The sequence below is a fragment of the Sceloporus occidentalis genome, unplaced genomic scaffold (genome assembly GCF_023333645.1).
Source record: "Sceloporus occidentalis isolate IW3139 unplaced genomic scaffold, rSceOcc1.0.p SCAF_3, whole genome shotgun sequence".
Lineage (NCBI taxonomy): Eukaryota > Metazoa > Chordata > Lepidosauria > Squamata > Phrynosomatidae > Sceloporus > Sceloporus occidentalis.
In genome coordinates, this window is record NW_028316983.1 from 81,380,296 (window position 1) to 81,406,873 (window position 26,578).

The window sequence follows — 26,578 nt, forward strand, 5'->3', positions numbered from 1 at the left end:
CTGCCTGCCCCTGACAAGATGCCCATTTCATTTAGACAAAAAGCTGACAGCTACATGGCCACCATCTTCACACAATAATATAAAACCCCTTTTCTCAAATGCTGCTGTAACCTTTCACAGATATTCAAATAGGCATTGTATACCTAGAGAGAAGCTGTAACACGTCTCTTCCATCCGCCCCCTTCCCCCCTCCAGCATCTCCATGTTTAAATAAATCCCCTCTCAGGCACACTGGTGAGCATGCTTTCAGAAAGACCCATAATTGGCTTGCCTACTGATCTGTGAAGAGTACATTTTCTACAAAAGCTTTCTCCCCGTTACCCTTTCTTTAAGAGGAGGGGGACCTCCCTGTCCTCGAACAAAAACGTGTGTCAGGTTAACATAAAATTACCATTTTTAGCAAGTGGTTTTGTAATATAGTCCACAAAACACAGCTGATAAGTATTAAATACACCAACAAGAGGGAAAGGCCTTAAATTGAGGTGAAAAGGGTCAACATGGCCGCTGCATTAACTGCTGGCTGCTCTCAGCTGTTTTCTATTATTGTTTCAGCTTACCCACCTCCCTTTTAAAGTTTACTTCAAAAAAAGAACGAGATGGCACCAAACATCTTTGTTCTTCCAGACTTCATGTGGAAAGGCCTCAGTCCAAAAAGCAGGAGGGAAGGATTTGACAACTGTGGCTGTCTACCAACAGTATTTCTACATGAAGTGAGTAACTTCTGACCCTGCAAATGTTGTGGGACTGCAACTCTTATCAAGTTTGGCCAGCACAGCCAATGGTAAGGAACACTGGAAGTTGCAGTTCAGTGATCCTAGGACATCCACAAGTTGCTCACCCTGTGTAGACTTCTCGATGGAGCCTGTAAAAGACCCACCCAGTTATAAACCTCCTCTTTACAGTGATCATCTCCAACAGTCTTAGATCCAATTCAAAATTCTACAATAACGTCAACAAAACCAAGCATGTCCTGGCTGTATGCAGCAGCCACATTCTTTTCAGTGTGTTTACTGTCTAGATAGGTCCAATAACAAAAATAATCTCGATACTCGTGTGCAAGTCACATGCCTATTTCTATTGGTACAAAGATTCTTGACCATATCAGGCTCAACTCATGTGGCAAACAGGTTACAAAGACTACAAATCCTGTACAGAGCTGTCACTACACAGAAGTGTTCTTTTATCTATATAAGATCCATCACATTATAAATCGGCACAGATATAGTAGGCCGAAGTCTGAAGCTGTTCAACTTATTACATTCAAGAGTCCATGATGTCTAAAATTTTCAGAAATTTTTCCAAAGATTCTTGTAAATCTTAGAGGAGTAAAACAACCCACAGTCAGAAACACAGAACTGTCCTCTTACAACTTAACAATGCAAAATAGCAGAATCTTAAGAAAAGCTTCAGCTACTGCTCTATTTTTCAGAAACAAGGTTCAGCTGTCCTTGCACCTCCAGAAGGGCACCTAGGGAAATCTTTTTCACAATCTAATATTCTCAAACCATAGAATGGATCTACTTCAGGAGCTTACCTTTGGCATTCCCTCATTTTGCTCTTTCCTTTAGAAAGAAAGAGAAGCTCCAGTTTTTCCTTTACTTTTTTAGATTGGCTATACTTCACATGTAGATTCATCTGGGTCAGGGTTCAGTACCGACTGGAGCTAGAATTTGGAGGTCTATCAGAAGATGAGCAGAGCGAAACAACACACCCATCCAGCTCACAGATCATCATACTTTACATGTCTTACATACATACTGGATTCAGATGTGACAGTAAACTACCCATCATGTCCAGGATGACAGGAACAAAAGAATTGTGATGATAGACAGGAGCTTCAAGCAGAAATGCCCAGCTAGCCACATATCAGTCTACTTGGGAGAAGGACAAGGAGAAGCAAGTAGTTACTTAGATGAAGGCTAGGCTAAGAATCAGGAAAATGTGAATCCTTTAGGTTCTATGCAAGTTCTCCATCTGAACTGCACAACTGCTGAAAGGAAAACGTTCTTAGAGCTCTAAGCTCCAATTCAAGGCCTTTGAGAAACCAAGGAAATGGACAAGATTATTTCACTGCAGTCTTAAGAACAGTAACTAGACACAAGGGCGTGCTGATCTGCACTTCACTTCAAGTCTAGTATCTATGGACCTGGCAATGTGGCTCTTGACAGTAACCGGGGTGTGGAGTGCTCAACTGAGCAACTTATTGAAGTATAACTTCACTTCTTTTCAGAGTACATGATGAGTTGAAAGCTTTTGAGACATGTTTCTGTGAGCCCTTCTTTAAATCTGTCAGGTGAACATGAGGAAAAATTATAAGCAGAACTACCTATGCCACACAGGTAGCACTGTCCTAAAAACCTAAGGGCAGTATGATTGTGGTATAATAAAATCCTTCACCCACAAACGGTCAAGTGTGTTCTATTTCTGCCCAGGTCATGGTACAAATCCTTTGAATCAGCACTAAGGTTAAGTCCCGAGGTGTTACCAAATGGTTGTTTTGTGGGATTCAACAGCCCTGGAAAAGTAAAAAAAGAACTTATTTCAGAAGTGCTACAAGTGAACTATAAGGCAAAGGTGTTTTTTTTTAAATGGGAGACTTGAGTTCATTCTGTGGTGGACCTTTGCCTTAGTTCTTCACATCAAACATTCTTTTAAAGGTCCTATTTCTTTAGAGGTGATGCAGGAAGTTTTTTGTCTGTTTTTTTTATTTTGAAGATGGCAGGAGATTTACATTAGAATCATAGAATTGTAAGAGCTTGAAGAGACCACAAGCAGCATCCAGCCCAACTTCCTGCCATGTAGGAATACACAATAAAAGCACTCCCGACAGATGACCATCCAGCTTCTGTTTAAAAGCCTCAAAGAAGGGGACTCCACCATAGGAGTTTATCACATTACTTACCTCCCGCTCTGCTCCCGTCGCCCCAGCGTCATCGATCTGCGATGGGAGCCTCCTGGTGGGATCGCAGATGGTGCTATTAAAAGGGAATGCTTCCGTTTTCATCATGGAAGTGTTCTCGTAATTGTTTTAAAAATGGTCCTTTTTTAATAACGGATTAAATTGTTATTAAAAGGGGGGACTTTTCAAAACAATTACGAGAACGCTTCCATGATGAAAACGGAAGTATTGCCCTTTAATAGCGCCATCTGCCATCCCACCAGGAGGCTCCCATCGCAGATCGATGACGCTGGGGCGAAGGGAACAGAGCGGGAGGTAAGTAATGTAATAAAGTCCATATTCCAAGGCAGAGTATTTCAGTGTCAAACAGCTTTTAGCATCAAAAAGTTCTTCCTAATGTTTAGGTGGCCTTTTCCTGTAGTTTGAATGGAACAAGTTTGTTCCATTCGCAATATGACATCCCTTCAGATATTTAAACATCACTATCATGTCATCTCTTAACCTTCTCATCTCCAGGCTAAACATTCCCAGTTCCCTAGGCCTCAAAGGGCATAGTTTCCTGACCTTTCACCATTTCAGCTGCAATCTTCTGGACACGCTTGACAACATCCTTCTTGAATTGTGGTGAGCAGAAGTGGACAAAACATTCCAGGTGAGGTCTGACCAAAGCAGAATAGAGTGGTACTATTACTTACCTCAGTCTACATGCTATTGTTCCTATTGATCCAGCCTAGTATTGCATTGGCTTTCTTAGCTACTCCATTACATTGCTGACCTGTGGTCCTCTAAGACTCCTAGATCCCTTTCTCATGTACTACCATAAAGCCAGTGTCACCCATCCTATATATGTGCATTTCATTTTTATTCCTCAAGTGTAATATCCTACAGCTCTCCCTGTTGAAACTGTTTAGTTGTTTTGGTTTCACGTTCTAATCTGTCCAGGTCATTTGGAATTCTGATCCTGTCCTCAGGGGTATTAGCTACCCTATCTAATTTACTTTCATCTGCAAATTTTACAAGCATGCCCTATTCATTCATCCAAGTCACTGATAAAGATGTTGAATAGCACTGGACTCAGGACAGAACCCTGGGGCACCCCACTAGTCACTTATCTCCAGAAAGAGGAGCCATTCTTGAATATCGTTTGGCTCTGGTCAGTCAACCAGTAACAAATCCACCTAACGGTCACATTGGGGATTGTCACATGGGAGGCTTACCGTGGGTTAAACACTGGCAAAATGCTCCTGAAGCATGAAGGTGTGATAGCCGGATGCGCTTCTCATTCGTCACTGAAGTGTCCCCTCTCCTCTTCCGTCAGCAAAGCATTTGCGGAGCAGCCATTTCTTCATAACTGAAGTTCCCATTACAGTGGTGCCTCGGGTTACGAAATTAATTCGTTCCGCTGTCAATTTCGTAACCCGAAAGGCTTTCGCAAGCCGAATCCCCAAAGGCGCTAATGGGGAAAAGCCGCTTTTTGGTGCGAAATCGCGCCGAAAAGCACCAAAAGTTTTTTCGTAACCCGAAAAAACTTTCTTAACCCGAAACAGTTTTTTTAAATTAATTTTTTTCGTATCCTGAAAATTTCGTAACCTGGGTATTTCGTATCCCGAGGTACCACTGTATTGAAGAAATGGCTGCTCCACTAACGCTTTGAGAGGTGAAGGGACGTTTCAATGACGCATCAGAAGCGTGACCGGCTATCACACCTTTGTGCTTCAAGTGTGTTTTGCCGACGGTCAGAAGCACCTGTTATCAGCTTTGGCTGATTCGCCAGCTGCGTCCCTACCTGGGCCAGAAGGACCTTGAAACGGTGGTACATGCTCTGGTAACCTCTCGATTGGATTTCTGCAATGCGCTCTACGTGGGGCAACCCTTGTACCATACCCGGAAGTTACAATTGGTACAGAACATGGCAGCCAGACTGGTCACTGGCATGCCCAGGGCCAGTCATATAACACCCGTACTTAAAGATCTGCACTGGCTGCCTATTCGCTTCCGGGCGCAATACAAGGTGTTGGTTATAACCTATAAAGCCCTACATGGCTTGGGCCCAGGATACCTTGAGGACCGCCTCTCCCCATACAATCCGCCCCGCACACTCAGAACATCTGGGCAGCAGCTACTGAGGGTCCCTGGGGCAAGACTATCCTCTACATCGAAGAGGACGTTTACCATCGCGGCCCCGACCCTCTGGAACACGCTGCCCATAGAGCTCCGCTCGGCCACCTCCCTGGCCCAGTTCAGGAAGGAACTAAAAACCTTCCTGTTCAAGTCAGCATTCCCCGATATAAGTCCTAGTTAGTCTCCCCCCCTCTGACAGCAGTGGCAAGCTGGCCAGAATGTATTTTAATTGTAGATTTTAATGTATTTTATTGCATTTTCTGTATCTGTTTATTATGCTGTACACCGCCCTGATTGTAAGAAGGGCGGTATAAAAATAAAACTTTTATTTATTATATTATTATTAGAGTATTGACAGTGGTTCTGAGATTACTTCTGCCGTTTGGGGGGGGGGGGGCTTGGATGTAGTTCACCTGGACCTGAAAACCTGAATTCATTTACAGTATCCAGGTATTACTGTACTACATTTTTACCTATTCTGTGCTGCATTTCCCCATCATCGGCTCCATTTTTCCCAGTCTGAGCACTGTTCTTTTGGGAGAAGACCAAGGCAAAGAGGTGTTGAGTAGTTCTGCCTCTTCTCTGTCCCCTGGTAGCATTTTGCATATTGTCCATGCAGCAGTATGGCCCTATTATTTCCCTGTTCTTCCTTTTGCTACAAACACAGCAACAGACACACACACACAAGGTTTGAACAGCTTTGTAAAAAAATTAAAAAAAAAATTTTTTTAAACCAAAGTGTTTTGGTTTTTCACAAACTTGGTAATCTTCACAAATTAGGAGTGAAAGAATTTATTATCTCACAATTGCCAACGAACTCTACATTAAATCAGGGATTCCTAGAAGTTTCTTAATGATTCTTATACTACATCTTCACCAAAGGAGGAAGAAAATACAAACAAAGTAAGATTGCGAATGCTGGTATAATTAATAATAATAATTTGTTTTATTTATATCCCGCTATTCCAAAGATCATAGCGGTGAACAGCAAGTAAGCTAATTAGCAAGTAAGCTAATTTGCCCCCAACAGTCTGGGTACTCATTTTAGCGACCTCGGAAGGATGCAAGCCTGAGTCGAGCTTGGGCCCTTTTGCTGGTCTTGAACTCGCAACCTTGTGGTTTTGAGTAAATGGCTGCAGTACAGGCATTTAACCACTGCGCTACCAGGGCTCCATATATAAGGGCTATATTTTTTAAAGGGAGTAGATACCTTTCTTTTTTCCATTTTGCTAGATTCTATGTTTAGTTATGCTCTGAAAATTGCAGAAGACCTCAAAATAAAGGGACTCCTGTGGAAGATCTAGCTTGTCACAGATCCAGGCCTATGGAGTCTGGAGACTCCTACTGAACCCCTCGAGGGAACCTGTGGGGTCCCTCAAGATAGTTTTGTCCCCTCATTTAACATATACAGTTGGCCCTCTGTTTTCGTGGGGGATTCATTCCGGACCTCCCCCACGAAAACAGAGACTCATGATTATTCAAACTCCATAGGCTTGAATGGGGCGCTCCCTCCCCCTGTGTGCGTACCATTGCAAATAGCGAGGGTTGCTGCTCTGTATATATTCATTGATGCAGATCTCACATCCATGAGTTAAGAGGGACAACTGTACATGAAACTGCTGGGAGAGGTTGTCTAGTGTTATGGGGTCAGAAGCAATCAGTATATGCAAGACACCCCTCGCTCTACTGCTCCCTTCCGCTTCAATCCAGAAAAGCTGACTTGGTTCTAAACCAGTGCCTGTCATCAGTAATGGATTGGATGAGGCCGAACAAGCTGAACCAAGTTAATACAAGCAAGAGAAAGATGCTCTGATAAATTGTAAGGCATATCGGGGAACAGGGATTCAGTCTGTGCTGGCTGGGGGGATGCTCTCTTTGAAAAATGCTGATTCACAGTTTGGGTATACTTCTGGACACAATTCTCTGACTGGAACCTCAGGGTTTGGTAATAGCCAGGAATGCATCTGCACAGTTAAGGCCTGTGTGTCAGTTATGTCCATTCCTTGATATGTTGGATTTGGTCATAGTGGCACATGTTTTAGTTACAACTAGTTTGCATTACTGAAATGCACTCTAAAGCATCATCTCACCCTGAACCTAGACTGACTAGAAAAAGAAGAGAGATAGCCAACCAGATCAAATTAACGGACTATATCTTAGATGCAAGGAGAATACCTGCCTACTAGTCATTGAGAATTTATTAGTTGCAGAGTGGTATGTGCATCAAATTTTAATCCAGAAAAATAAGATGTGTTCCAGCCACTAAGAAATAATATACTGTTGCCTCTCTGTTTTTGTAGGGGGAGCCATTCCAGCCCCCCCCTGTGAAAATGAAAAATCACCGATATGCAAGCCCCATTGGTTTGAATGGTGGTGTGTGTGTGCCTGTGGTGTGTGCCCATTTTGTCCCCTCTTTTTGCCGCCCACAAACGGGCGAGGGACATGGATTCCAAGTTTGTGAAAATGGAGGGACGACTGTGCTAGAAAAAATCCCTAGCAACTTTTAAAAGGTACTAGAAGTAAAGCATTAACTAGGCCGAGATGTAATTCCTGTCTTCATATATATTTTTTCATATTCTGTTATAAAGAATGAAACATTAGTACAAGTAGTTGCTGACCAACATGTTCATTTGGGCTGTTTGCTCCTCTTTTCCCTACACAGAAGGATTCCCTTTTCCTGATATCCATTTACTGTCACCAGATATGTTTCAATGTGGCTCCAGAACCAAGACTTCTAAATCTCTCTTATGTCTGAGCAACTTTCCCCTCCTTCTCTTAAAACTCCCCCTCCCCCCTCCGTTAATCCTCAGGGCCAGTCTTGACTAATCCCTTTGAGCCATATGTAGCTTGAACCATTGAGATCTGAACTACCCACAGAATATTTAGCTCTGCCCAAGGCGGTAACTTTTAAGCATTGTAGCCACAGCAGCAGCAGCTGGCACAAAACATTAGGGAATGCAGTATTGAAACCTGACAACCCCAAGAGATGCATTAAAAAAACACTAGTAACAGGTAAGCAAAAATGTGCCTTTTGCCAAACCAGAAGTAATCCGGAAGAGAACCACACAGCAAAACTAAAACAACAGGGAGTGTCAAACCACTGAACTGATGCTTGTTGTTGTTGTTGTTGTTGTATACCTTCATGTCATTTTGACTTATGGTCGTCCCTAAGGCAAACCTATCATGGGATTTTCTTGGCACGTTTCTTCAGCGGGAGGTTTGCTGTTGCCATCCTTTGAGGCTGAGAGTGTGACTTGCCCAGGGTCACCCAGTGAGTTTTATGGCCAAGCGGGGATTTGAACCATGTTCTCCAGAATCTTAGTCCTACCTCAAACCAATCACCACTGGCACTACATGTTCAGAAATTGATATAAGACAGGTGCAATCGTGTACATGTCATACACTCATTTCAGAACAAAGCATCACAGACAGAATATCACATACCAATTTGTCTCACCTCTGCTTCCCTGTGTAACTTAACTAGATCCACTTAAAATCTGAAAATAAGACCCACCAGTGATGGGAAGTTTGTGTTGTCTTGTCTCTGCAAAAACAATGTCAACAACAATAAACAAAACTTATGGCACACACGGAACTATCTGAATTGGGACTTGTGGTCTTCTGTGAAGGCCTGGAGTAACCCTCAGCAAGTAACAATTTTGTTTGCCAATTAGGCACTTGTTAACATGTGGAATGATATCTACCATTGCACGACACCTTGCGTTGCATGGACTTCATTAACAAACAAACACAGGACAAATTGCTGCCACTCTGCCACTCATGTTTTAAGATAGACGTGTGATTTTAAGCATGTGATTAAGACTGTGTATCTTTGTAACAAGAAGCAAAGGAACACATTTTGAAAACTAAGCTACCAGAGCCAGAAGACAGCATAGGGTGCTTCACTAGAAGCATGACACTATAAGAGGATTTTAATGTCATAGCACTTTCACATACATGTTAATATCTTATCAATGTGGCTTCTTTCTGAAAAATAGTGCACCACTGGACTTTATTTTACTAATACACAGATCAAAATATTTATGTAGTGTGAATAAGATATATGCAAGGAACAACACAAATGAGTTATAGTCCTTTCAAGCATATATTTGTCTTCCCCCAAGCAAGAAGTGATAGGATGGTTTAGCCAAAATAAACAAAACAAAACAAGAAAGTCCTAAAAAGGTGAAGGGATGTATGTATGTATGTATGTATGTATGTATGTATGTAAGTAATGGCATTAAAAGTTCCAGAAATGGGAGGACATTTTTTGCAGGGAAAAAAAATCTAAGGCTTGTAAAAATGGCCTTGTGGATAGCATACAATGATTAAATTAGGTATCTATTTATTTGCAAAATGTCTGAATTGTTTATATTGTCTTATAAGATCTCATGAGAATATTTAAATATTTTAATTTTTAAAAATGCATCCAAGAAGCTTTACTTTTTCTTTCCCTTCATGTAGAAGCTATTTGCCTCCTACAACATTTCTGGTCATAATGGCAGGATGAAATTCATCCCACTCACCCTTAACTAGGGCTACCATTAAAAATAACAACATAAACTTGACTACCAGTGTGATGTTTTAGTGTCTTATGTTGTATGGGGGAGCATGAAAGGCAAAAGATGTAGTTAATTTAAAAGTGGGTCCTAAGCCTAAGTTTATAGATGTGACCGACCCCATTTCAAAATATTTGGCAAGCACTGTAGTAGGGAGTGATGGGCTGTTAGCTGGGCAGCCACAGCATTATATTCAGCAATATAAATCTGTTATTTAATTAGCATCACCAGGCCTGCCATGAAAAGGTCTGCTACAGAACTTCACATGTGTAAACTGTGAATATGCTTGGGCCAGTGTGATATAGTGGTTTTAATGTCAAACTAAGACACTAGGAGACTAGGGTTTGAATCACCACTTGGCCATGGAAACCCACTCTGAGACTGGGCAAGTTACACTCTCTCAGCCTCAGAGGAAGGCAAGGGCAAAACCCACCTTGACAAATTCTGCCACGACAACCTCATGATACGCTCATCTTGTAAGTGTCTTGTGTCTCTTTATGTCGTTTCCAACTTATGACAACCTAAGGTGAACCTACCACAAGATTTGTTCAGAAGGCATTTGCCTTTGACTTCCTCTCAGGCTGGGATGATGTGACTCATCTAAAGTCACTCAGTGGGTTTCCATGATCAAGGGGGGATTCGAATCCTGGTCTCCATTGTCATAGTCCAGTGCTCAAGCCATTACACCACACTGGTTCTTGCCTTATGGCTACCATTAGCCAGAATGCCTTGAAGGCACAGAACAACAACTAGGGCCACAGGAGAAAATGCCATCACATACCATCATGTCCTGCCTTTCTCAGATCTATCTATTTATTATAATATTATGCAGTATCCCAAACCAAAGAGAGAAAAGCAGAGGATGTTACTGGTTAAGAATAAATATGTTGTCACTGATAAGCTTCCTAGGTAAATCTGCTGCTATGAAAATAGCACAAGGGTGAAAGGAAGAGACTCAATTTCAACTGACTCTCAAGATTTTTTTTAAAAGGTTCATTCCTGTTTCAGCAGCCCAGCTTGATTTCTGGGCAAAAACCTAAAAGTGCCAGTCTCCAAGAGCTCGAGACCTTTTGAAGCAGGCCAGTCAGAGCAAAGGGCCACGGGGGTAAATCTGATGTAAGCTACCATGTAATTCTGTGCTATCTGCAATAAACTGTATGCTTTCTTCATGCTTGGTGAAAGCAAGAAACTAATTTGGCATGGAGGATGGGCAGATTTCAGACAACTGGTAGGAGGATAGAGGTGCTTTCATAATAAGACAGATGAAATAGAGCAGTACAATTCACAAACTGGATTAACTCTTTGGAATACTCAAGGAGGATAGGGAGTGTGTGCACTTGAAGGCAAATAGGATGAATTATGTCCAATTTATGGTTACAATAGGGAGGAAAAGTCTGTACAGATTCATCTATGCAATACACACACACACACACACACACACACACACACTCTATGATGTTTCCAAAGACAAATAATTACATTTTTTCAAGCTTGGGCTAGCCAAGGACGCTCTGCTTCCCTTTGCAAAAGGCATCTTGTAGTTTCTACTACTCTGCCAGCCAGGTTTTTGCCCTAGAGAATCATCTGCAGTACTACAGGCTATCAGTAACTCTTCTACGGATGATTTTGAGAACAAACTGACTCAGCAGAACAAAAGTATCACATTGGACAAACTAGCTATCTGAAGCAGTAACATGATTTTTAAAAACTGTATTAATTGGTTCCCATCACACTTATGTACCTATGCACCTAACGTATACTGCTGTGGAAGATTTTGCAGAATTAGGAAGGGTTTGCCAAAGTCCCTCAATGATGAGCTTTAAGGGAGACATGCACAAGCAGCCATGAATGAGAAACAACCTGCAATTCCACATTATCACTTCCCTACCACCAGTACGGTTCCTACATTCTAAGATTTTAGCTGTTGTGACTGTTTCACACTGATTATCATGACCAGGCAGAACAGCACATTTCTTCATGACCCTGAGGACTAGAACTCTGTTGTGTTCATTGTTTTAGAAAATGAAGTCTGGGTGTTCTAAGTAGGCTAAAATCCATACTATGAAAAAAAAATCCATACTGTTTGAACACATTTACAGGTAAATGGAATGTGTTATTGTTTGTAAAAAAATTAAATGCAAAGAGACTAAAGTTACTCCCTATTGCTGAAGCTGTGAAGTCCCTAATAGCCATTAGATGATTCCATTATCTGAAAAATCACAAGGATAGTGGAATTCAACTGTTTTATTCTTCTTCTTCTTACTCCAAACCCTAGCAGAGGAACCTCAAATGAAGGGAGTCAAAATTATGTTCCTCCACTGCCTGTATTTTTATGCAAAAGTACCCAGGGCAGATTACAATGTAATCATGAAAATCAATAGTATTACAATTTTTAAAAAGAAAAGCAATGTTGTCATGGGACACTGGTGGTCTCTTCACGAACTCACAGCATGAAAACCTGGGCTGCATTTCTCTTCTTCAGCTTTCCCTCAAAGCACACAATATTAATAACCTCATAGAAAGCATGAACTCTTTTTTCACTTTTAAAAAAATCAATTTCTTTCTTACCTATTTGTGGTGGTTACCACAATGACCAAATCTATCAAATTCCAATACTGACTAGACACATATATATGTGTCTGTGTAGATATGTGTGTGTATAGCCTTCAAGTCTTTACTAACTTATAGCAACCCCAAGGCATATGGTTTCTCTGCAAGAATTTCTTCAGACGAGGTTTGCCATTGTCTTCCTCAGGCTGAGAAAGTGTGACCACTGGGATGATCGTGGCTGAGTGGGGATTTGAACCTTGATCCTGCAGAGTCCTAGTTGAACCATGCTGGCTCTCTTACATCTGGTATTATATTACCACTACCACTACCATCACCACCACCACCATTATTATTATTATTATTTATTATTATGTATCCTCAAATCATTTCACAATTACAGCTACCTAAAGATAAATCTATCATGGGGTTTTCTTGACAAGATTTTTTCAGGGCGGGGTGGTGGTAGCATTTGCCTTCCTCTGAAGCTGAGAGTTGGCCAAGGTTGCCAACTGGGTTTCCATGGCCAAAAGGGGATCTCAATACTGGTCTCCAGAATGTTGATAATGGCTGCTGCATCTTCCATTGATGTCAGTCATTAATATCTCCAATAGTAATAATGCTTAATTACAAATAAAGAGGAATGGGCCATTTCCATCTCAGTCTCACTTCCTCTCTTGTTATTCATGAAGGTGTGAAACCAATGGAAAGGAGCACAAAAACATTATCTTGTAGTGAGCTTAACAGAGTTCCCAGTGCTAACATGGATCTGAAAGACCATTTGAGATATGAGACCCAAATATTTTCTCAGAAAACATATTTTCTTAGAAAATGAAGAATCAAAATAAAAGGGTGCATCTACACTGCAGTTTGACACCACTTTAAGTGCTGTCATTTCATCCTATGGGGTCCTGGGATTTGTAGTCTTACAAACCTTCTCTACCAAAAGAGTGCTGGTGTCTCACAAAACTACAAATTCCAGGATTCTGTAGGATGGACCCACAGCAGTTCAAGTGGTGTCAAACTGCATTATTTCTGCAATGTTGAAAGGCAAAATAAATGAAAAATCAAAACAAATGGAATAGACAGAGAAAAATAGGGATGCTACAGTATAGATCTTTCAACACAAGGTAGAAGGATCTTTCAGCAAAAGGCCTACATACAATCCCATCATGGGAAATGAAATCCCATCATGGGAAAAAGTTTTTCACACAGCAAAAGGAAGTGACATCAGAGGCCAAGGGCTTTTTATTAGTACAGCACCCTGCTAAGCTTTACAAAGGGACAATGTAAATTCTAAAGACTCTCTTATTGCAAATAAGAGCCCTTCAATCTTCCCTCAGGCTCCAGCTTTTGTATTGCCTTTACCACAACAGCTTTGCCTAGATTTGTTAATGATCAGCTAAGCTCCAAAAAGGAATTACTGCAGATTTTACCTAAAGGCACCTCCCTCCAAAAAAAGAAAGAGAAAACAACTCCCAGAAACCATGAACTGGTCACTTATTTGAACTAACAGGACCTTTAAAGAAACACTTATTACTATAAACATTTTTCACATTCAAACATATAATTAGGAAAATGCAAGTCTTCCAAACAATATAATCCAAGATACCCCCACTATCCACAAACCCATCAAGCTGGGAAAAAGAGGGAGGTGAAAATTCCCAAATATGAAACCAGAAACAGGATTGACATCTATTTGTTACTGCTGTGTGTCTTTAAGTAATTTCTGACTTATGGCAACCCTAAGGCAAATCTATCATGGGGATTGTCTGGGGTTGAGAGTGTGTGACTTGCCCAAGGTCACCCAAGTGGTTTCCATGGCTGAGCAGGGAATGTAACCTTAGTTTCCAGAGTACTACTGGGCAGCTGACTGACAATGTCACTCAGTAGTTCTGCACTTAACCAGTCTATGTTGTGGATCCAGATACTGTTTTCTAAGCTTTTTAGTTTCTTGTGGGTTTTTTGGGCTATGTGGCCATGTTCTAGAAGAGTTTATGCTGAATTCTCTGAAGATGCCAGCCACAAATGCTGGCGAAACGTCAGGAATAAACTCTTCTAGAACATGGCCACATAGCCCAAAAAACCCACAAGAAACTATGGATGCTGGTCATGAAAGCCTTCGACTTCACATGCTTTCTAAGCCTTGCCCATCCCAACTAATCTCTATGGCTTTGTGTAAACATTTGTAGGCTTCCCTCTTCCCAATCAAGAGCAGCATTACTCTGGGCAGCAAATCAGTTTTGTCCTTCTTCACTTTTAGATTTTTTTATTTTTAAATCATCATTCTGATTAGGAAGAAGTCTGTGACTCTGATAATTTCATATAGGTAAACAGAATGGCACAAAATTTTCACTCATCTGCACCAGCCAAAAGCAGTATGTAGGGGATGGAGAGGACTCTGTTGTACTTGCTTAATATGTCATTGCTAGGGTTGCCATAAGTGAGGACCTCCAAACCGGGACAAATGTAGGACAAATGTAGGGCAACATTTTCAAATGTAGGACACATTTTTCTATTTACTAAAATAAAACAAAAACAAGCAATAATAAAAATTAATAAAATAAAACAAAAACAAGCAATAATAAAATTAATAAAATAAAACAAAAACAAGCAATAATAAAAATTAATAAAATAAAAAATAAAAAGCAATAATAAAAATTAAAAAAATTAAATAAAATAAGTATTTTATATTTTTAAAAATAATTAAAAAAACCCAAAATACCAAGGCAGACCTAATGGCCACTGACTCAGCTTTCCTCCTCCTCCTCCTCTGGCCCAATTGTGTCCTGGCCTCCGGCTCCTTCCTCCTCCTCTCCCCCCTCCTCCTCCTGGAAGTGGGGCAGGCGTGCGCGCGCGGAGGAAAGTGTGGCGGGCAGGTGCGCGCGCATGTGTGGAGGGAAGTGGGGTGGGAAGGCGCGCGCGTACACGCGCGCAGAAACAAGTAGGGCAGGAAGGCGCTTGCGGAGGGAATGGGCAGGCGCGCGCGCTGCCACTGGCCCCTGCTGAGGCCTGGGCGGCGCGCGCCAAGGCGCGCAAGCCCTCCCAGTGGGGGCGCGGTGGCGGCGGCGCTTCTGCCGCCGGCCCGCTGAGGAGGAGGTGGGTTGGCGCTGCAGCAGCCGCATTAGCGGCAGCGGCAATGGCCGGAGCGGGCCCCCAAACCGGGAACAAGGCACGGGTGGGGGCCCAAACCGGACCGGGACCGGGAGGGGCCCCCCGAAACCGTGAATGGCACGGGGGCCGCCGGGTTATGGCAACCCTAGTCATTGCTGAAAATTTTGTGTCTGAAGAAAGAAGAGATGGTCAACCTAATCTAGAACCACAAACATAGTTGAATTCAAAGCCAGACTATTAAGAACTAAACAATCAGAAACCTCTGCCTAGATGGATGAATTAGCCCATTTTGTTTTCTCCCACATTTCTATTCTTTGCATGTTTTTTTTTTAAACTGTAAATTTGTTCCCTCCTGTTTATGAAAAATTATGAATCTAAGTTCACTTTTCATCCCACCAAAGGCAACAAAAATATTTGACTGCCATTTGGGGGCTGGCAACTGCTTCTGGCAAGCTTACCTCTTCTAACAGTGCTCCCCACTGCAAAAAAATGTTTGTATTCCTGTTGCATACAGTAAAATGCTGCAGGTTTTTTTTCCAGCCTTTCAGTCTGCCACTGGCTGAGGAATATTTTTAATATACTTACTCAAGCATCCAGTTAGTAACCTGAACTTGTTGTGGTTGCAAAATTGCATGCAGAGCAATCATTGTGCCATGTTACATTTAGCACACAATGATACAATTTTTTTTTTTTAAAGAAACCAACAACCCAAATTGGATTCCCCTCAGGATACAAAGGCAAATCTATTTTACAAAGATAGCCCCTGTATATGTAACATAGGCCTGTTACAGACAGGCCAAAATAAAGCTGCTTCGAGTCACTTTGGAGGTATGGTATTTCAATGATGCATGAGTCCTAAGAGTCCAAAAGCCGCACCAAAGCTGCACTCCAGTCCTTAGGACTGGAGCGTGGCTTTGGTGCGGCTTTTGGACTCTTAGGACGCATGCATCATTGAAATACCATACCTCCAAAGTGACCCGAAGCAGCTTTATTTTGGCCTGTCTGTAACAGGCCATACATGCACATACAGTGGGACCTTGTTATCCGCTGGGGTTTGGTTCTAGGATCCCATGTGAATAACAAAATACATGGATGCTCGAGTCCAATTAAATATGATGGCAAAGCAAAATGGTGTCCCTTATATAAAATGGAAAATCAAGGTTTGCTATCAGGAATTCATACTTTTAAAAAATATTTTCAAGCCATGGATGCTCGAATCCAAGGATAAAAAATCCATGTATAAGAAGGGCTAACTGTATTCAGGGGAAGCCATATTAGCCATATAGCAAAGTGCCACATTCCCAGTGCTACATGGCCAGAAGGAGAAGGGGCCTGCCTGCATCGATATTCCTCCACACCACCTCAACACAGAACAACACAACATCATCTTGACAAAATGCAGGCCTATGACTAACACTGTCATTTTTATATATTTTTTTTCTTCCTGTATGATTACAACACCTTTGTCTGATGAAGAAGCCAGTGGAGTTTCATAAGCTGCATCATGTTTTTGTGCATTTTCATTGACAGAATAAAGGTATCATTGTTTTGTGGATTTTGGATGTTATTTTACTTTACTTCTACATATGATACTCTTCCTTCTAAAATTGAAGAATAAACAACTCTTTACACAATGGTGGGAGGGGACATTGAGAATCTGAAGCAAAAAGGGGGAGGCTAGTAACTTTCTCTTCAAGTTATTTAGCCAATTTTACTGGTTAGCTGTTTCCTCCTAAATAGTGTTCTTAGCAATCAAGATTTACCATGAACTAAGATTTGCTTTTTTTTTTTTTAAAAAAGCTGCCATCAGCATCTCAGTCTTGGAAATACAGGGCTACAAAGCAAAGTGAAGGAATATAATCTGAAGCAATATTATATGCATTTAAATATGTCGAATTGTTATCAGAAAGAAGCAAATGAAATCTACAGTGTTTGGACTTTCAAGTACGATTTGGATGTCCCCAAGCCATTCAGTAGATGAGGCTTTGCCATACGTGGAAAGCCGAGGTGGCTCAGTGATTTGGAAAATTAGTTCAAGTTCATTTAAATCAAACACATACACGATTTTAGAAGCTTGGTTTGGAAGCTGCAATAAAGAAACAATTGCCTTTAAATTCATTCCTATGGATGGGGAGTAAGGCAAAGATAATGCAGATGGTGTTGTCTGCATAACCTGGACTGCAGCGGTGAAGATAACTAAAAGAAACTGGGTCCTAGGACTTGACAGAAGAATCAATAATGCAACTGGGCCCAAGGCTTCTCTGCCACCTGCAATGCCATTAACTCCATCTAGAATAAAGCTAGACAATTTAAAGAAAATGTTTACTTATACTCATGTATAAGTCTAGAAATTTTGGTCAAAACATTGCTCCCCCGCCCCCCAAAAATGAGTTGACTTATTTATGGGTTGTTGCATGCCCCTAAATTTTACCCTCGACTTATTCACAGCTCATGTCAAAATCCTTAATTTCGGCCCCAAAACCTGCCCTCGACTTATACATGAAGTCGACTTATGGTCAAGTATATACTTTACAAAGGAAGGCAAAACCTACATGAAGCCTTACAGAAAATCACCACTATAAACATAAAGCTTTGCTTTATAAAAGACTCAGAACTTGAAAGAATTGCTTTTCATACTCCAACACTCAAAATCTCCTTGCTAGGTGGAGATTCTGAGAATAGCAATCCAAAAAACCTCAACTATTATAAAATCTGTATTACTTTGTTGCAGTATTTAGAACTTGAAAGGAGACATGCCATAATGCAAGCACACAATCCATAAGCCATTCAACCCACTGATTATAGTAATAATAGTAGTTAGCATTTATTTAGATCTTCCTATGTAGTAGTGCTCTTACAACAATTTTGCAATATAGATCAATATTTTTAGTTTCAGATGGCAGGGGGACATGGTGTGGGTATGCTGAGATGAGATTTGAACAGAACCTTCCAGGTCCACACGTCACCATGTCCACACCAACCTCAGTTCAAGAAGGCTGTATATCTCAAGTGTGTGTTTTAGAATCTCAGAATTACCACTGAAACCCTAAAAAACCAGGAGGGGGGGGCAGGAAAGGAGCTGTTACGATGACATGTAGTGGTCACTGCATATAAAAATAAAGATGATACTGGACTTCAGTTGGTTTACATTTTAAAGGAATTGGTCTGATCTACATTTCTTGGACTAATACACAGGTTGAAATACAGCGGGCCCTTGGCATCTGCTGGGGTTTGTTTCCAGGACACTCCATGGATATCAAAATTCATGAATGTTCAGGTCCCGTTAAATACAATGGATAATAAAAGGGTGGACTTATATGGTAAATCAAGGTTTGCTTTTCAGAATTTATGTATTTTTAAAAATATTTTCAAGACATGGATGCTTGAATCTGTGGATATGGAGGGCTGACTGTACAACCACACTCTAGATTTTTTCTGTTTTCTGAATGCCATGTCACTATTTCTGCCAATTGTGCTACCATCTGCAGCATTATTGCATGTGATGAATCATGCTACCAAGGGCTTCTTCACCTGCACACCTTCCAGAATAGTCTCTATGCCATCATCTGATCACAGTAGTGGTCTACTATGATCATAGGCAACAGATAAGCAATACAGGCAATGGGAGCAATAGATGTATGATTTCCTTCTGGACGGAAACATACCAAAAATGAGAGTCAATGTGGTGTAGAGTTGGACTAGAACCAGAAAGGTTCAAATCCCCAATGAACCATGTAGCTTGGTGATTTGGTCACTCTGCCACAGAGTGATTTGGTCACTCACTAACCTCATCCAAAACTATCTCACAGGAGTGGTAGAAGGATAAAATACATAAAAGAATTACGTAAGCCAAAAGCCAGCATGCTATACAGTAGTTGTTTTAGTGTTCGACTATGACTCTGGAAGACCAAGGTTTGAGTCCCCACTTGGTCACAGAAACCTACTAAGTGAGCTGGAGCATGTCACACACACTCTCAGTCTCATAGCAAGGCAATGGCAAACCCTCTCTGAAATCATGCCAAGAAAACCCCATGAGTCTACGGCTCAAGTTGTTGACTTGAAATAAATAAAAAACACCAACAATCATGTATGCCAAAAGAGATTTCTGGAAAGAAACATGGGATACAAATAAATTAGATATAAAATATTTACAATAAGTTAAAATGCACAAAAGGATAAATATTGTTAAGGTAAAACACATATAAAAATGCATATATTGGAGAAAATGCATTCTAAATTGAGGGCTGTTTGTTTTTAATTGCATGTTGATGCACAAATGGAACAGAAGGAGACATGCAGTGGTCACTGAATATGAACAGTTATGAACAAATGTGAAACTGACACGGACTGGAAATAATTTGACCCCATCTATTTATATGATACATAGTGAAGGTGCTAATAATATGTACAAATCTTATGTGGATAAATACAACCACACTATAACAGATACCCCTCCTAGATGCAAACTCATTCAAAACAGTTGCACTTCAGCACAAAGAGAAAATAATGAAGGTAAGGCATAAAGTCATTTTGCAAAAATTACTGCCTATAATTAAGTATTCCTGGATACTATATTAAACAGTTATTTAATTGTAAAGCTGTAGCGATTTAAGGGTCACTACTGACATCAACAATAGTCGGTACATGTCCATACGTATCTGCTTTATTCCAAGCTTTGTTCTAAGGGCTACTTACTCGGAACAATATTCACAACAATATTCAATCCCATGTGAGTCCAGGGTGCATGTGCAGTCCACCCCATCAACAACACATGAAACAAGTACCAATTAAACAAACAAAAAACCAAAAAAACCCCCTAAAACTAAACTAAACTGCATTTCTTTCAAAAAGATATTTGTCTTATTGGTTGGGTAGCCTACAAGCATCCTCAATCCCTGTGTTATTCCCAACTAGAGTAGATCCTTAGAATCAATGGAACTTTGAACTCTTATGTAAACTTTCATTGATGAATTTGGTCTATTTTAGTTGGGACTAACAATTGGATTTAAATCACTGTGTTCAATCATACATAGTTCAGCCCAATTCAATGGTTACTGTTTCCTCTTAACAAGCAGAAGGAATACATTCATACCCAAGATTCTTAACTGGCTGTGAGTTCCCTCAAGGGGGTAATGTAGAACAGGTCCAGGGCCAACTGCTGCCCAGCAAATAATAATGAACAACAGATAGAAGAGTGATTTTTGGAATGCAAAACTCTCAGAACAGAACTGCAGTGATATATTTTTATTCAACTTTTAGTTTCCTTTCAATAAAGACACAGTCACCACATACAATATGAAACATTATATTATGGATGTACATCAGTATTTACAAGTTTCTAAAAGCTATTGTTCCTATAGTAAAGTGCACAGCAAGGTGCATGGACAACCACATTCATTTACTAGAAAAATGAGAGACTTACACATGTCTGTATTAGACATTGGATGTATCAGACTCTTTTCCCCCTTTGTTACCCCCCTCACAGATATGGGGAACCAACATGTTATACATTATGCATTCTGTTTTCTCGGGGGCTCTTCATATTATTTCTCAACAATACTCCTAAAAACAACAGAACTGAGGACAGTTTGACAGACCTCTGGATAAAAGTTCACTATATAGAAACAAGAGGGTCAATCCAATATGGCATTTGAGTCAGTGAGTCATTTTTTTTCAGTCCCCCCCCCCCCCAACATATTTTCTTCTCATTATTTGCCTACAGTAAGATTGTCTTCAACTGTAAGACAGTCTTTTTGTGAGGAACAAATATACTCACTGAAAACAAATTAAGCAAAGAGGTAAAGTTACATCAAGAGTCCTGATTACACTGCTTTTAATAAGTATCTAAGATTTGCTGCGGCAATACATTTTTGGATAAGATTCAGCTATCATTTTGCAGCATGCCACCAGAAACAGAAGTCAAGTACACTAGCATCATTTAGATTTCAAAATGACAGATATTAAAGGAAAGGTTTAATGACTTGCTATTAGGAATCACAACATTGAAAGTAGCATCTTTTTGAGGCACACCCTTGTTGAATTGGGCATAGGACCTGAAATTTTTTTTAAAAATTGGGTGAACAAGAGTTCTATATTAAGCACAAAATATCCTCCCAAAGATAGGCCGAATATGTTTCAGCTGGCTGGACAGTCTTGAGATTTTGCTTTGAATTGTACTGATGGCAATATGACAGGCCACTATCCAGATGCCCTCCAAAGGACTGGAGTCTTTGGAGCACAGAGACACAGAGAGATTCTATCATATACTACATGTAAAAGTTTATCTTGCTTGGGCAAAAGCCACCAGCAGGCTCTGTACAGAATATGACAGAAATAATTAGCATCTGCAGGGAGCAGATGGCAGTTTCATTGAACATTTCATGCTAAGGCCTTCTCATTTCTAGTACAGATATGAATTCCACGAAGAAAAGCCTATATGCTGTGATATGGTTTGAAATACATACATATACACTGTAGAACCATGTTTATATGCACATACGCATGTGCAGTAGAATGGTAATGTTGTACATGCAATTTTTCCATAATGTAAGTGGGATGTGGAGCAAACAGTGACAGACATGCATACTGGAGACTTTGGGGTTCACATAAAAATAACCCTTACCACTCAACTCTATAAGTATCCAAAGGTTCTGTTCAGGTTCAGAAAATTTCTAGTGTCTGAGTTCTGTTCAGGTGATACTCACCCAGTTTGAATCAACATGAGAAATGGGGAATTCTTAGACTTGGTCAGCCCATTACTGTTTTTAGGGGTGCTTGATGAAATAAGAGACAATGCTCCTGTTCCTTTAATGTTTGCATAGGTGTTGCTTGCATGTAAGTCATACAAATCCCTTTTTCCTGCCCAACTTGTCCCTTATTTCACTTGGCAACCCAACTGCCTTCCTCATATAGAAAGCAACAAATAGGAAATGGAGAAATGCCTGATCAATCTGGAGACTCTCCCCATGATCTAGGATGCTGGAGAGAGACTATTCATAGAAAGACTATTCACCCAAAAAGGTATGTCTTCTTTTTAGACTTTGCACTTTCAACATAAAGGAAAGAATGATGGAGGGGGAAAGTGCTCTCCATGTTGATACAAGCCAGAAGTCTTTTCACCATACACAATTATAGCACTTTGATTCCACTTTAACTGCCATGGCTGTGTTCTGTGGAACCCTGGGATTTGTCACTTGGGAAAATACTAGAGCTCTCTGAAAAGAAATTTTAAATATCTCATGAAATTAGAATTCCCAGGATTCCATAGGATGGAACTGTGGCAGTTAGTGATAGTAAAGTGCTATAATTGTATAGTGTGAAAGGGCCCCGAGGTAAGTGAGGCTTTACCTGAGCTACAGAGCTCATCAAAAAGAACATTTCAAGATGAACATGAAATTAATTGTATAATTATGTATCTAATCTATGCAATTTTATTCTGATGATAAAATGTCTGTAGGAGAGAGTGAGAGTAAGGCTGAAGAAAGGGGGAATCGAAAGCACAGAAGAATGTGGGAACAAAGTTTAGGTGTGTGCATTATTTCATAATCCATAAAAGGTTGCATAGGGTGCAAATATTTTTCTGGCCCACAACTTCCCCTTTAGTTTTAGAGACTTTAGTATATACAGCTTTCACATACCCTACAAACTTCCTTGAAACTATAAGGACTACAGACTTGTTTTTTTCTATCATTTTTTTAATGCTCAAAGATCTATCAAGCTATATGAATTAAATTTCCCCCATATCTCCTGTTTATACATCGACAGTCTTTGAGAAACTGAAGTCTTCAAAACCAAACTATTCATCATGCCATGGTCTCATAATTTTGCATACCAGAGGGATGGAAGGGTTCAGGTCCACAGCTACTGGGCACGTCAGATTTATAGAGTGAAAGCACCTGAGCTCTCTTGTGCAGTCCTTTGGGGAAACTCCAGTTTTTAAGGACTGATTAATGATTCAACGTTAATGTAGCAGCCATATATCCTGCTTCATAGTTTGAAAAGTTCTGCATTGAGCAGATGATGAAGTCCATGGATTTGCTGTGATTTAGCACCTTCAGCTCCTGAGAACTAATGTCTCCAATATGTCAGTAAATCTACTAAATGAGGCAGTTTCTTGATGGCGATTTCTGTGATGGACGATCTGAAAGAGTGCCAAATTTTATCACTTAGCCCCAAATATGAAGTGGCTAGATAGGAAAGGTAGGCAGGAGCTTCTGATTTTGAAGCATCTAACACACACACACACACCTCTCTAAAACTCAAGCTTTCAATATTTTGACTTAGGCTCTCCAATAATCTGTATTAGCATAAGAAACTCAACTTTTTAGAAATCAGGTTGGTTTCACTGGCAGTCACCTCCACTCTGGTCAGTCTGACAAAGTAAAAGGGCTGTAATCTGGGAGGACACAGCTAAGAGGTAAGCAACATCTACTTCTACTCTGTAGACTCGGGTTATTAATGGAAAATATATAAATGTAGCCCATTCCATTACCCCCTTAAACTCGTGAAAGTTGTTGTACAAAACTCAGCTCTACTGGGGAAAAATCCACCACATTTTCAGGGCTTTCTCATCAAGATCCCATGGAATGGCAATGGAGAAGGAATTGAATCCAGCAGATACTGGTTGCTATTCTTTCACTCAAAGGCTAGAGCAATGGCAGGTGAAGTGGAATCACCGTGCTGTAACTGTTGAAGTACCTCTGGTTTCCTGGGTCTTTGAAGCCCATTTATATGCAGCTGATGCAGTGGGCCTATATTGAGGGTGGATGGGTACAATCTCCAACATCCCTAAAAGTGTACAACAGGCTGGAGGAACACAGTTGCTAGAAATACATACACTGTGCTCCTCAAATTTTAGACCTCATTTTTGCACAATATTTCAGAGGAAGGAGCTGGAAAAAACCACCTCTGAGTATTCCTTGCCTGAGAAAACCTATGAAATTCATGAGGTTTCCCTAAGTTGACAGGCAACTTGAAGAAATATATACATACACAGAACAGAGTTCATGTGAAATCTGGCCAAGTAGGTCTGGTTCCTCCAACAGTAATGGTTGCAGTGGAAAGGTGGCAAAGGAAAGGGGCAAATATTGATGAAGAGTTAGAAGGGGGGCGGATTTCCCAAATGTGTACATATGTGTGCATGCAGACACACATACCAATTAAATGATCCAGAGTGATATATCTTAGTAACACATAGTGGAAGTAAATGCTCAATTTGCATTGCATTGAAATCATCAGAGGAAGAGAAAACTGAAAACGGTAAGGAATTTGGGCTGTTGTCAATGAAAAAGCACTGTTTTGCAGGCATTAAAACAACACGAAGAGTCACAGAAAGCTACAATTACAGAAATTAAACATTGGGAACCAAATGCTAATAGAGCTGACCCACTGAATCAATTGCTGAATGGAGAGTCAATATTAATGTAAATCAAACTGATTTAGTGGGGTTATTCTAATGGCATTCTTTGGCCATATCATGAGAAGAGATGACTCACTAGAAAAGAAAATAAAGCTTGATAAGGCAGAAGGCACTAGGAAAATAGAAAGATCACATTCCAGATAGATAGACTCATTCAAGGAAGCCATGGCTCTGAGTCTGCAAGACCTGAGCAGGGCTGCTGATGACAGGGGGACTTGGAAGGGTCATCATAAGTCAACTAAATAACAGACAACAACAAATTCATGTTTCTACCTCTAGTTCACCTTTATCCAAGCAATTTCTGTACTGTGGTAAAAGTCCACTCAGGTTGGCCTTGAAAGATAAAACTAAGTTAGGTGGGTGGGAACTTTTTAATGAACAGCAACCGTTATACATATAGCAGATCAGTTTGTGATAATGTACAAGAGTTCATTTTCCTGGGTCTGCAGGAAGTGCTGACTCATATGATGGCTGCTCTGTTTCAAACTATATACACTAATGATTCATGTTCCCAAGAATAGCAATGAAAAGTCATTCCTCCAAACTAACTGGAAGTAGGATCGCAGGATGAAATACTGCTCAAAAGATCTCTTGAGTGTTGGGGTCTTGATCGATGAACCTTAAGACATAACAGTGACTGCAGGCTATCCTCCTTGTTGAGCCTCCAGGACCGAATGGACAATATGCAACAAAGATGGCAATTAACACAACAGCCACAACAAAAGTAAATTTCACTGATCTATTACAGGGAAAAAAAGCAAAGTTGAGTTGGGAAAAACCAAAGCAACAGATGTATATACATGGCTGGATTTAAATGTGCAGAGGTAATATACTAGTAGGAAATTACTGTTCATTGAATAATATAGAAATGAATGCTTCTCGCACCGTTGAACTAAATCAATTGCTAGCTACTGAACAGATTATTTAATATTTGTTTTATTTAATATCAAACAAACATGATTCCGGCTCACAGCATTTTATTTATTTATTTGGCCATTTACTAGTACAGCAAACTCACACTAGTTGCACAATCCAAACATGTAAATGACAGGAGAAACCAGTATATCCTATATCCTGATCGCTTAACTATGATTAAGAGCTCAAGAGTGTTATATCTCTGCTGGCCCAATATGGGAAATAAGACAGCATCATTGCCTAGGACAAGATATATAAATCCAAGTGTCATAAGACAACTCCCACACTATTTAGTAACTACACTGCAGCATTTCTAGCTGTGCAGCGGCATCCATGCACAGAACACAGAATGAGCCACATAATGATCATCCCACTGCATAAAAGACAACCAGTGAGTAGGCAGATGCAGGCAACTAAGAAATGTTTACTATCACCCACAACGGTCAGGAAAAACAACAACATTACAGTAGTGGTGGGCATGGTGAATACGTTTGACAACTTCTTTTGGTAAAAAAAATGATGCCTCAGATTTAACAGAGATAGAGAGAAAGGCTATAATTGAGAAGATCTGGGACTAAACAGTGTCATGCAAAAAAAAAAGTTTTATGACTGTTAATTCTCAACTACAACATTTTGAAGATTACAATTAAATCAGAGATTATGGAAAGTGGAAGCACTGATTAAAATCCAGAGTCCTTTCACACAATGCCACTGATGCCACTTGGGTCCACTCTAAGCAATCCTGGGATTCCCAACTGAAAGAAGGGAACTCAGATTCTGCCTCACCAAACTGCAAATCCCAGGATTCCAAGGGATGTGGCCACTCCAGATAAAGCAGAATCATATGCTGTGGGATGTGAAAAAATCCAAGCTGATCAATATGGGGAATTCTACCTATATAACAAGAAGCATACAGCAAAGAATCTTCAATCCCTTTTCAGAGAGATAGGGATGGGAGAAATCAGAGAGAAAGAGAAAGAGAGAGAGAGGTGTATGTTTATGATT

The 26,578-nt window shown here is 40.4% G+C and overlaps 1 protein-coding gene across 4 annotated transcripts in view; it reads right to left on the reverse strand.

The window, feature by feature from the left end:
• The window catches only part of SSBP3 (single stranded DNA binding protein 3), a 197,425-nt gene that overhangs the window by 91,059 nt on the left and 79,788 nt on the right, over positions 1-26,578 (reverse strand). The gene's annotated exons all lie outside the window — the stretch shown is intronic.